Source organism: Pituophis catenifer, unplaced genomic scaffold (assembly GCF_029215685.1).
Source record: "Pituophis catenifer annectens isolate HBS135680 unplaced genomic scaffold, rPitCat1.0.hap2 SCAF_4, whole genome shotgun sequence".
Classification (NCBI taxonomy): domain Eukaryota; kingdom Metazoa; phylum Chordata; class Lepidosauria; order Squamata; family Colubridae; genus Pituophis; species Pituophis catenifer.
The window spans coordinates 29930407-29944087 of NW_027256884.1; positions in this window are offsets into that span (position 1 = coordinate 29930407).

A 13681-nucleotide genomic window follows, 5' to 3' on the forward strand; every position below is an offset into this window, starting at 1 on the left:
GGTTTCATTTTAGGTCCTCTTTAACATCTTCATAAATGATTTAGATGAGGGAATAGAAAGGAAATCATCAAATTTGCAGACAGGTAGACCTCAGTTGCCAGAATTTTCCAACTAGCATGTTCTGTGTTTATCAGATTTGAGAATTGTAAGAAGTGTGGATTTCAAATCCTAGAATTTTCCAGCCAGTCATGCTAGACTTGAAGTTCACACTTCTTAAACTTCTCAATGTACTTTGTGCAGTAATACAGAACAGATATTTGATAGTTGACTATATTATCTGGTTCATGAAAAAGCAGGTGAAGGTAAAGACTACTCTGTAATAATAAATAATTATTTATTTATCTTTTGGAGGGATGATCTACATTAGGGTTGGTTGGTTGGTTGGTTGGTAGTTGGTTGGTTTCTCTCAGCTCAGTTAAACAATCCAACCCAACTGGCTATCTTTCTTTCTTTCTTTCTTTCTTTCTTTCTTTCTTTCTTTCTTTCTTTCTTTCTTTCTTTCTTTCTTTCTTTCTTTCTTTCTTTCTTTCTTCCCCCCCCTTCTGTTTTTCTTTCTGTGTTTCTTTCTGTTTCCCCCAGATCTCTTTTCTGGGTTCTATTGATGAACAGTATAGTCTACATGAACTCTTGAACAATGTGTATTCACTTTTGTAGAATTACATATCATGTCTGTAGATATGTTTTCAAAATGTATTTACAAGGTTTTGGTATTTTTTCCTTTACTATTTTGCTTTCAATCAAAGATTGGGAAAAATATAAGAAATATGTTGACCTTGATTTCTTTTCCTTTGGTGAACAGGATGGCAAGGGATTAATCAATCATAATATTTTTGAGGGAGTTATAATTTTTAAAGCACAGCTACAAAATGCACAACAGTAAATAATTGCACTTTTTATTATTTTAAAACTTTCTCTGCACCATACACATGTAATTATTAGTCATTTTGAGGAAAAAAAAATACTCTGTTGGATAAAGGTGGCAATGCAGCTCTATCAGACATCTGTCTTGCTGGGATTTGATACTCATAGCAACCTTAAAGCCAAGATTGAGAGCTATTTGATGTTGAGCTACCTTCTCTGTGCCTTGGATTATTATTTGTGCGATTACAGTGTGTGAACGCTTACGTGTTAAAAGTGTTCTGTAGGGACAAATTAAAATCCTGTTTCTGCATCGACTGCCTTACTATCTGGTTGGGATCCCTACCTGAGTTTCTTGAGTCTTGTAGGTTTTTGATGTTTCCTAATTTGCTAATAGTCTGTTAAGTAGTTCCATTGATTACTTGGTTAGTCACTGGACACAGGATATGACCCAGACAATTCAATATTATTCATCCTGAGTGCCTTCACTCTAACCTTAAAAGTGGTGGATTCCTTTGTTCCTTACTGAAGAACTTGAGGATGAAGTAGCAAAACAAACGAATAAGCAAACCTTCCTAGAGCTCCAATGGAGAAAGACCCCCCCCCCAAAAAAAAGAAAAAGAACCTGACCAACTGGGACTTTAAGCTCCCTTCTAGGGAGGGTTATGGACTAGAATAGCTACTTTGCCCAGCACTTTGCCCACAGAATCACTTATATCCTCATATCCTGAAGAGGCAATCTGTGTTGCTGGCAGACAAGATCACTTCTGACTTCAAGAACTAGAAATATGCTTTCAGGTTTTCTGGTGCAACCTAGGCAGGTTTAAATTATCTCAGCCATTTCCCTTATGACTGAATATACTTGAGAAATGAAATAAGGTTTAAAGATGTGGTGTTGAATTTTGTATTGAAAAGCTGGCACGGATCAAGTTCAGAAGTACTCTGCATTTATTAAGCATGGATTTAGTTCAAAATATTATTTTAGTCCTGTGAAAGGCCCTCCTGCCCTTGATTTGAAACCCTGGGTTGGAAAGATATATTCCCTTTCAATTGGTTTTTTATTCATATTGGAGAAAGTCTGATCTGTGTCTTTCATCCTTGTGTACGATTAATATTTTTCTATTTGTCCATTAAAAATCAATTAAAATTATAAACTATGAGTGATGAGTCTGGCCTCCTCACCAGCACATTTTTCATCCCCTTCTCCTTCCATTCCTTTTCCAGTCTTTTCTTCAAGGAAGGTCTTCAAAGTCCAGAAACTTTTTAATTTATTGATTTAGCATTAATATGCATTCTTGTGCAGCTACAGACAGGAAATCGTTGGTGTGTGTTTGTAAGAAAAGCAAATTTGAAAAAGGAGGTTGGCCTCCGCTTTAAGTTTTATTTTCTTTTTGCAATCAACTTGCTGGGTGACCATAGATCACATTGTAAACATAGTAAATAATCCAGTGCATTCTTTTCCGTGCACTCCTTAGCAGCAATTCCACTTAAGAAAAAACTAGCACAAGGTATCTTAGAAACGGAAGAGGCTCAAGTGCAATTCCAGCCAGCCTCTTAGTCAGCATCCTGCTGATGAAGCTTGTTACCAATATTTTTCCCTCTTTCTTCCTGCCCTTCATCTAATCCCTTTTTATTCAATTTCTTTTCTTTCGCTTCCAACCATAATCTTTTTTGACATATCTATGTTGTGCTTTAAGTTGCTTTTCACTTCTAAATTAATGGTACTCTTTGCTTAGAACATTTTTTTCTTCCCAGTCAGTTTGTTTATCATCTTACTCTTTCTACATTTACTACATACTTATTTACTTTATTCTGTTTTTCTCCAAAGTTGAACAATATGCTAATTTGATGTAGTTTCTTTCTTAGTTTCTTCTGGATAGTATTTATCAACATTTCTCCATTGTGTCTTCTTACACTGATTCCGGTTTTCTTATCAGAATGAAAATCTGTCATCTATTATCTATTATCTATCTACCTACCTACCTACCTACCTATCATCTAATCTATCATCTATCTATCTGCTATATGTATCTATCACCTATCTTAATCCTTGATCACGTTCTCTCCATCTATTATATTCTTTCTCTGGAAATCTGGACCCAGATCTATTATTTCTTCTGGAATTGATTATCACTGTCATCCACATTTCACATTCAAAAATTGTAAGTGGGTAGGATGTGGAGATTTCCTGTCCCTGACGTCTTCAGTTTAGATTGGTTAAAAGAAATCTTGCAAGAATATGCTCAATTCAGGCAAAATTGGCCTTACCTTTACATCTGTATGTTGTATGTCATTGTCATAAGAAATATTCTCCAAACACATGGGAGATTAATGGGTGTGCTGAACCTCATCATTTATTGATGCTCTGTACTGTTCTTTATGTGGTGGCTTTAAATCTTCACATATGAACAGTTTCTTTCAAAGACTATAAAGATGCTCTTATAGTCATTTATCATAAATTATCTTTCTGCCAATGCAAACACTCTGTGTCGTTATCCTTATCCTCCCTTGCTCTTAAAAGGCATTGAGATGTTAAATGTACCCCGTGTAGCCATTTTCTCTGAAGAGAGTGCAGAGGTGAATCTGGCACTTTATCCAGAATAATAAACCTTTGGTCCTAGGTGAGATTACAAGGTGTGTATGTGTGTGTATTACATAATAAAAATCTGGAGGCTAATATATAGTATATACCAAGGGAAGGGATATTAAAAATAAATAGAATACAAATTCTATTGTATTCTATAGAATACAAAGAGCCTTGAATAGTACAGGGGTTTAGTGCACCCTGTTATTAACACAGCTGCCTGCAATTTCTGCTGGTTCGAATCTCTCCAAGGCTCAAGGTTGACTCAGCCTTCCATCCTTTCTAAGGTAGGTGAAATGAGGACCCAGTTTGTGGGGGCAATAAGCTGACTTTGTATAAAAATATACAAAAGAATGAAGGCTATTGCTTAACGCATTGTAAGCCGCCCTGAGTCTCCGGAGAAGGGCGGCATATAAATCAAATAAAAAAAAAAAATACAGATAGAAATAGAAAAAAGTCTGAAGGAGCAAAGAGAAGGATAAAAATAAGGGATTAATTATCTATCATCTATCTATCTCTATCATCTGTCTATCATCTATATCTATCTATCTATCTATCTATCTATCTATCTATCTATCTATCATCTATCTATATCTATCTATTTATCTATCATCTATCTATCTATCTATCTATCTATCTATCTATCTATCTATCTATCATCTATCTATACCTATCTATCTATCTATCTATCTATCTATCTATCTATCTATCTATCTATCTATCTATCTATCTATCTATCATCTATCTATATCTATCTATTTATCTATCATCTATCTATCTATCTATCTATCTATCTATCTATCTATCTATTTATCTATCTATCTATTATGAGGAGCCTGGTGGTGCAGTGGACTAAATTACTCTTAAAGTAGTATTTAGCTGCCAGCTGCCTGCAATTACTGCCAGTTCAATTCTCACCAGGCTCAAGGTTGACTCAGCCTTCCATCCTTCAGAGGTAGATAAAATGAGGACCCGGTTTGTGGGGGCAATAAGCTGACTTTGTATAAAATAGAACACCGCTGGGGGGGGGGGGCAAAAGCCCTACTAAGCAGGTATATACAAAAAGTATGAAGGCTATTGCTTAATGCATTGTAAGCTGCCCTGAGTCTCCGGAGAAAGGTGGCATATAAATCAAACTAATAAATAATAAATAAATAATAATATCATCTATCTATCTATCTATCTATCTATCTATCTATCTATCTATCTATCCATCTATCTATCTATCCATCCATCCATATTTTTATTTCTTAAAGGCAAGAGAAGGAGGTCTATGACTATTACTTATATTTCAGAAATGTCTGACTAAAAAGAGATTGCCAAAAGATTTGATTTCAGTTCTGTGCAGATGGTAAGTGAATTCTTAGTTTTATAAAAGCTCAGCTCTTAAATCTGTCTAGAAAACAGATCCTGCTCCATTAACTCAGACTCACAGTGGCAAAGCTTCTGCCAAAAATTATATGATTGATATTTTTGCACTGCTACTTATATTTATATAATTGAAGCAGCATAAAAGCATTTGAAATAAATCCAGTCCAATCTAATCAAAGGCTGCTCAGCACCTAGAATCTTCTCTCTCAGATGGCACTGTAGATTGCCCCTTTCCTTAAATTTTAGGTGGAGTCTGGGCATTCTCAGGTGACAAATCTGCCCAAAATTTAAGCCATTATGAGGAGAGGTCTTGGAAGTAATATAATATGGATTTGAAAATTGAATTCTGCAGGGAACAAAAGATGTACCTCCACACAAAACACGTCTCTCGCTTATATCTGAAAGAAATCCATATGCATTTTAAGGGAACTCTGCTGTGCTACTCTTTGTGAATTTAATACATCTTATCTCTTGATCAGTTCTGCAGGCACACACATTCCTTCTATGCTTGCTATGGAAAATGAGAATTTGCATAATCAGCTCTTGATATTTTTCCTCTTATTCACAGCACAACAACTGGAAATGGGAGGCCAATCTCAATTCAGTTGTGGCACAAGTGATTAGGGATATGGAGATTGAGAAGGTTGGGTCTTTTGGTAACTCTGATTATTTAAAGATTATATGGATTTGTAACATCTGATCTGTTTGATTTTATGTCCATTATCCATCAGGTGATCTTGTACCTACCACTAGAGATGTTGGAAGAGTAAATTGTGTTTAGAAATAGTTTCCTGAATTGCTTCTCCCATTTTTCTCCATTGTTCTTTCTACTCTAATTTATGCTTTATCCAGTGGTGGGTTTCAAATTTTTTTACTACCGGTTCTGTGGGTGTGGCTTGGTGGGCGTTTCATGGCTTGGTGGGTGTGGCTTAGTGGGCGTGGCAGAGGAAGGATACTGTAAAATCTCCATTCCCACCACACTCCACAGGAAGGTTAGTGCAAAATCCCCATTTCCTCCCAATCAGCTGGAATTTGGGAGGCAGAGAATAGATGGGGGCGGGGCCAATCAGAATTTTTACTACCTGCTGAAACCCACCTCTGGCTTTATCCTTTCAACATCCTTCATCACTAGAACCCAATCCCACCTTGAGTAAGATGCTATATACCAGTGGTGAAATCCACTGGTATATAGCATCTGATATATATATATTTTAATACCGGTTCTGTGGGCGTGGCTTGGTGGGCGTGGCAGGGGAAGGATATTGCAAAAGCTCCATTCCCACCCCACTCTGGAGCCAGCCAGAGATGGTATTTGCTGGTTCTCCAAACTACACAAAATTTCCGCTAACAGTTCTCCAGAACCTGTCAGAACCTGCTGGATTTCACCCCTGCTATATACTTTCTTTTGAAGAAACAGAATTCTATTGTTAGAGTGGATAGATTGGTTAAGAAGGATTTGCTTTTGTTCTTTAGTATTATCTGTCATTTGCCTCTTTCAAACTTTTGTTCTATTTCTATCTGTATTTGTACTTTATTTCTTTTTAATATTCACCCTCCCCACCGCCTACTCGCAATCAGAGACTCTATTTACTACTATTTTTAAAAGAAAATGCTTTGTGGATTCTAATTATTCCTTTACAGATTAGCATATTTATATTTATGCATACGTTGCAGGTGCCTTCACAATCAAGCTTACAAATATAAGGCACTTCATATAGAATATTTCCATGACATTAGAGAGATCTAATTTTACATCTATTAAAAGGTAAAATATGCATATATGTTTGTTTGTAGAATGTTTACTAAGCGACCCAACTTCACTCTAGCAAAGTTCAAGTGAACTATAAGAAAAAGCACTTCACAGAAAGCTTTCTTTCTACAAGACCTTTAGAATATACAATTTAAATTCCCAATTTCTTGACAATTAGGACTTATGTCAATAACTATGTTAATGTTATTGTTATGTTAATGTTTAAAACTTTTGCACCATCCAACTAAACTGAAAGTGTATATAGCTTGTTTCCTTGCATGAAATTTCTAGCATGAAGTACAGGAAATATCAATTCAATAGAATGCTATAGTGTGATAATTCTCAGTGTGGGGCCAGATCAGTGATTGCTGCTTTAGTCTGAAATGTTACATTCTATATAATCTCTTCTACTGGGATGAAAGTTAGATGGTTGGGTTTTGCTGCTGTATTTTCTTTTAATTTCCTCTTCCTTTTTTCTGTACCTATTCTCTTTCTAGTATTCTTTCATTGCTGGCTTTTATGATATTATTCCCAAAACTGTAACTTAATTTACCATGACTGCATGGTAATATAAATACAAATATATCAAATATAAACATTGATACCAGTAGAAGTATATGCAGTTAGGAAAAAATGTTGATTGGTGACTTTTGATGTCACTTGGTTCATGATAACCTGTTTTGCAATTGGATGGGGAGCAAAAGGCTTCATCTTAAATCAAGTAAGACAGATTGGCTCTGAATTTTTGGATCTCTTGAACATCTGAATGGGTTGGCACTGACCCAAGCTGACCCAGTGCACAATATGCCCCACCCCAGACTTGCAACTCCTGGTCAAGCAGCTGATGGAAGCCATGGCTTAGAGGGCCATATTGTACATTAGTTGTGCCCGTTCCTAGTCCAGGGGGTCCTACTCATGGTCATTTATTTATTTATTTATTTTTATGCCCTTGTGACCTCCAGACTGGGCTATTGTAATACATTTTCTATGAGGTTGTCCTTGAAGAATATTTGGAAACTAGAACTGGAACAGAATGTGGCAGTGCAGGCAATTAATGACACTGTTTATTCAGCATATGTGTGCATTACTCCAGAGCTGCATTGCCTTCCAGCGTGCTTCTTAAGCTGCTGGTTGTCATCTTTAAAGCCCTTTATGGCTTGGGACTGGGTTACTTACAGGACCAGTTATCTCTTTCTCACTTAGTCAATCCAGCTGGAGAGGAGGGTTCCTCCTACTGTTGACTATGGGATGTCAATTGATGGGGACTAGAAGATGCCTGCCCTTTGGAACAACATCTCCACTGATATTAAATTGGATCCATACCTGACCTTGTTGACCTTTTATAAGTCCTTGATATTTTTGTTTTGTTCCTGAGCCTTGAGTTCTAAGTATAAGACATAGTCTTTGTCCTGGCTGTGTTGACAATTATTTGAATGATGCCTAGCTGTTTGTGTGCTATATACTCTCTCTGTGTGTCTCTGTCTCTGTCTCTCTGTCTCTCTCTTTCTGTCTCTCTCTCTCTCTCTCTCTCTCTCTCTCTCTCTCTCTCTCTCTCTCTCTCTCTCTCTCTCTCTGTGTGTGTGTGTGTGTGTGTGTGTGTATACACAGAGACATAATGTAGTTTATTGTAAGCCACCTAGAGTAACAGGCAGTATGTGATATGGTTATATAAATCAAACAAATAAAAATAAATATTGTTAATTTGGGAATGCAGAAACGCATATAAACCATGATACTGGCAAAATTACATATAGTTATTCAATTGCATCATGACGTCTGACACAGTTATGTCATGTCATCTGCAACATGACATCTTGATGCCCATGTTGTTCTTCGCATCCTTCTTGCTCCTCCTGTGAATTCATTTGATAATGCTCCACCCATGAAGTTAGCAATCCTGGTTAGCCTTAAATCTCATTACTGACTCTCAGATTAATCTATTTTATAGAGCTATTCAGAGGAAAAGAATATAATTCCATAGATGCTGAGTCCCAGATCTGTGCAAAGTATTTGAAGAAGAGCTTTGTAGCAACCATCATCAAAATGTTAAGGTAGCCATAGCATCGATTGGTGCAGCTGTTTCAATGTTTGCAACAGCTGCTTCCTAAGTTCTCTGGGTGTTTTAAAATGAGCATATACAGCACATCCTTCCACTAGGATTGTTGGTGAAGCACAGCTATGCATGCACATATTACAGGGGTGTACTGGAAAGGCCTTTGAAGCAATTGTGCTGAACCCAGGAAGAGGGAAGGGAACAATAATCCATTAAGGGAGAAGAGAATATTCAGTCTTGGGAAAGTGTGAGAAGTAAACTCAAAATAAACCTGTCTTGATTCTCTTTGGCATATAGCAAATGTGGCAGATAGAAACCTGATAAGCTTTCAAGGTGTTCAAGACCTTTCAAGATCTTCCCGAGATCCCAGCTTCTCCTCTTTCTTGACTTTGTCTACCTCAAAGTGCTGATAACCATTTATGTCAGGAGCTTCATTTTTGCCTGTGCTAAGTGTACAAGGCACTTTTTAATACTTTGCATGTTTCTACTAAGCATGCTTGTGACAAATTTTAATAAAACACATTGGGAAACTTGCTGCATTTGCTTTCTCCATTGGAAATCTTCAGTAGATGTTCAGCAGAGTTACGTAGGCAGCAGCTAGTCTGATCTTGGCCACGGCATTCAGTCATGATCCTAGTCTAAATATGCAGTGCATTAAAAATAAAATTAAAACAAGGTTCATCCAAAGGGATCTAGCTCATTTGAAACACGGAGTTTATAATCAAGCTTATCTAATATGCCAAAATAAAATACAATAACCTCAAACTGAGGTTGAACTGAACAAAAACATGGATTATAAATCTATCAAATAATTCTTTAAGCAATATGTGATCAGATTTTGGGGAAAATAACTGCTGAAGACAGCTTCACCGTGTCCTTATTTTGCCACCAATAATATTGCTTATGTTAAGTCCATAAAAAAACTGCATTAGGTATGTTAAAAGATTTAGCATTTTTCAACTTTCTTCCTCTGAATAACAACTAATATCACACACTGCTTTGGAGAATCCAAGCAGCTTAAAATATTATGTATGTATATGTTAAGTAGATTTATGTATGTACATGTTCCATTTCAAACCCTCTCTCTTACCTTCTTTTAATAAAACAACCCGTTATTTAAATATATTCAAAATAAAATTATAATCTTATAAATAGTTTCAGCTTACAAGCTGAAGCTAAAGCATGAAAGAACCTGATGGAAGAGACTCTGAAGTCAGAGTTTTTAATCTGGCTAAGGATGTCTAAGGATGTTTGGGTTTTTTTTTTTAACTTTTCATTCCAATAGGTCATTTTGTTTGTATGAGCTTGGAATTACACTAACTGGCATACAACCTTGGCTTGTCCATTTAATATTTATTCTTGTCCTATCATCTGTGATCAAGTTTATTATATCTATTCATGTGATCAGGGGACCAGAAGACCTCCAAGATCCCTTACAACTCTGTTATTCTGTTAAATTAGTTTTGCAAAATGTTAAAGAAACCTTACTTGAAATTCTATCTTTTGAGCTCTTTTCACTAGGTTTAGTGAAAGAAATAGAAATCTTCCTTATAAAACAGAGGAAAATAAAGAAATGTTTTTATCCTCTACTGTTCTAATAAGCTATATTGGGCTAGACCACACAATTTTAGGCCAATTACACTTGCTGTATCTCATATGTGATTTCTGTTATCTTTTAAATGTTTCTGTATTTCAAAGACTTACACAAAGTAATTCTTCAAAATATTTCAATCCTTGTTCGGTCTTCCACACTCACTGGAACTTGGTCTTCAGCTTGTACCCATATTTTAATCCACTTTTCCACAAAACGAATAATTCTGCATGGAGGGATAGCTTTCAATAGCTCTATTTATCCCTCCACACCCAAAAAAGTATTCTCTCTTTAATGAACAGAAAGTCAGTATAATGAATTCTCAAGTGCACTAAGGAAGAAACAATTAGTAGCTCAGATTATGTTCTATGACATTTTGGCTTTGCAGTATTAATATATTGCAACAACTCTGGATTTTTCCTTGTTTCAGAAAATCAAATCATAAAACACATGAAAGAAAGGGGAAGTCTGTTGCATACAACTTCAAAATAGATGTCATTCTCTTTCTTCATTGAACTAGGCTAGAATATTGAATTATGGTCTGTTAGAAGCCAATTCTTCATCATGTATGTCAACTCATACAATACAAGGAGAAATGGAACAAGATGGCGGTTACAGTGGCAAGATGCAAATTTATTTGGGCAAAAGTAATAGATGCACAATATCAAGCATGCTCAGGTTTGTGCCAAGAAAACGGTTACGGATGAGAAATGGATGGGATGAGCTTTTGCATCATACATGATTATGTTCCTCTGAACTTCATTAAAAAAGTCCTTTTGTTCTAGGCATGGTTTCTTAGCTGCTGCTAAGAAAGAATACAGACCATACTGCTGGAGTAAACATACCCAGGCCCAAACAATAACACACATCACAGCAGCTGTCTCCCGAGAACACTATATTCCTTTTGGGGGGAAAAAGAAAAGAAAAATCAGTAAAAGAATTAGATTGGGAATTGGGGTAGTGACAGAGACAATGTAACTGCAGGCACCTATTTGGAAAGGAAGGAACGTTTTATTATATTTTTAAGTAAAATGGTTTGTGCTTCCTATTTCATTTTACTCAATGTTTGGCTTTTTTTAAAAAAAGCAATGAATAATGTTGCCACTGTTTTTTTTTAATGAGTTTTTTTTTCTCCTGCGTCCCTGCCTGAAGCCAAAAAGAAGTTGAGCTGATTTCTCCCCCTAAAAATGCAACTGAAAAGGGATGGCTGGGAATGGGGTGGGGGACAGACAGAGAGTGGGGAGGGAAAGAGAATTCATTTTTGACTGGTATTCTCTGCAGTAGATCATAATGAGGCAAAACAGGATCCCACTGAGAAGAATCAGCATCTGTTTTTAATGTTATTTTAACTGGGGGATGTGAACAGAACACACTACTGTGTTGAGATAGTGGAAAAACAAAAGGAGGGAAAAAATATGAATGTTTAATTCATGGGAAAAACAAAACGATGCCATGAATGCCACAGAAATGGATGTTGCTGAATGGCCTTTGTACAGCAGAGGTAGATCAAGGTATATAACAAACTGTTTACTGACCATTTACATGTTAAGATCAGGAAAAAAAAAAGTGGTCAGTTGAACAAGAGCTCCCCCTAAGGGTTTTTTTCACATGGCTCTCACTGAAGCCCTTCTAGTGGTGTGGCTCTGTACAGATTTCGCTGCGCAGATTTTGCAAGATGAGATCAGATTTTCTTTGAAAATTTACATTCCGTCATTGAATAAAGCTTTCCCTTTCCCCATCCTACCTATTTTCAGCGCATTCCCACAATATGTATCAGAAAATGTACTCATCCGGGAGGGGGGGAAATCCCCACCTCACAACGCGTGGTGCTTTATGCCATGTAGATACCTACAGGTGTACACGTGCAGTGGAAAGGAGGGAAAATATATGGAAAGAAACTGAAGCTGAAGAATTCTGCGTTTACGTGCTGTTTTGTTTTGTTTTGTATTTGCACAGGTCATTTTAAGATCCTCATTCTCAGTCATAGCAAAACACTATCAAAACAAGAAGTCTTGCAAAATAGTTCAGATTATACATCTTAACAAATGCATTAGTTTAATCTGCTAAAGCAGGAGGGTTGTTTCTCTAGGTTGTCTTTTTTTTTTTCCAGAACTTCACAAATCATAGAACATGAATAAAAATGCATATCAACACTGCAGTGAGGAACAGAAACATTTCTTGAAATGGGCAAGGAATTATTATTTTTTTTAATGCAAGAAGTAAGAGAATATTTCCTATCTTTTTTCCTTCATCTCTCAGCTACACCGCAAACAGCTCTAAAGTGCACTTTCCAAGTGTAGTTCGAGAATAGGAAGGAATGAAAAGTTTTTGTTTTGTTTTGTTTTTTTAAAAAAACAGCCCTTATTAACTTTTCCTTCCATTTATTCTAGTGTAAACTCTAAAAAGCCATTTTAAAAAGCAAGATCCCATCCACTCAGCAGGTGATATGGTCCTATAAAAAGAGCAATGAAAAAGGCAATTGGATTATCTTCTCCCATCAACCCCTCACAATACTTGACTACTTATAGCCCAGCATCTTAAATTTTATTGCACACTCATGAAAATATCCTTTAAAAAAGAAAAAAAAATGACTTCTTTTCCCAGCTGCACTAACTTAATTTGATCTCCTCCCCACCCTACCTTACTTCCAAAGATTTAATTGTTGCCTTGAGGAGCAGAAACTATTTCGCAGGCTGTAGGAACCATATCAGCATAACACACAACGGTGCATTCATTTTAAAATGGTCATCTGCTTGGTTGGGCAAGTGATTCCACAAGAGATGTAGCCCAATATTTATGTTCAGAGTATGTACACTCACATGCAATGACCATATTACCTATGCTTGATAGGGTACTTGGGTTCTTCACAGCCTTCGTGATATCTCTAGATATCCTCAGAATCAAACAGGGGTAAAAAAAAATTCTTTTTTTTTTTTTCATAAACCTTTTGGTTTTCGTAGATGGTATTACCATGTGGTACAGAGGTGATAATAGAGGAATAAAAACCGTAATTCACAATGAATGCCAAACTTTTCCCACCAGTGTGTAGGTCTCTCCTCCCCTCTCATCACTTCACTGAGCTCTTGGCTTGGTTTCACACATGGTGCTCTAGATCAGGCCACTCCTGTTCAACTGACCAGTGAGAAAGGACTAAACTTTTTGAAAATGGGCCTTGGAGCAACAGTTTGTTATAGATTTCTTTATATTAAGGTTTCATTGTCAGATCCCACTTTCAAGGAGAGTATCCATTAATTGTGCTCTCCTCCTCGCCCCTCCCTTACTTTGGATTTCTCCAGTCAGATGACTTGTGTAGCAGTGGCAGAGGTGCGTTGGACCGCACACCCATTCATTGTGATTACACCAAAGGAAAGCAAGCAGGAATGGTTTGCTCTGGGGCATTGAAGCAGGGGAAAATATAATGGGGAAAAGAGAACTGGTTTTGTGGAGAGGAGGGCTGGGAGGGGAGGGCTGGTT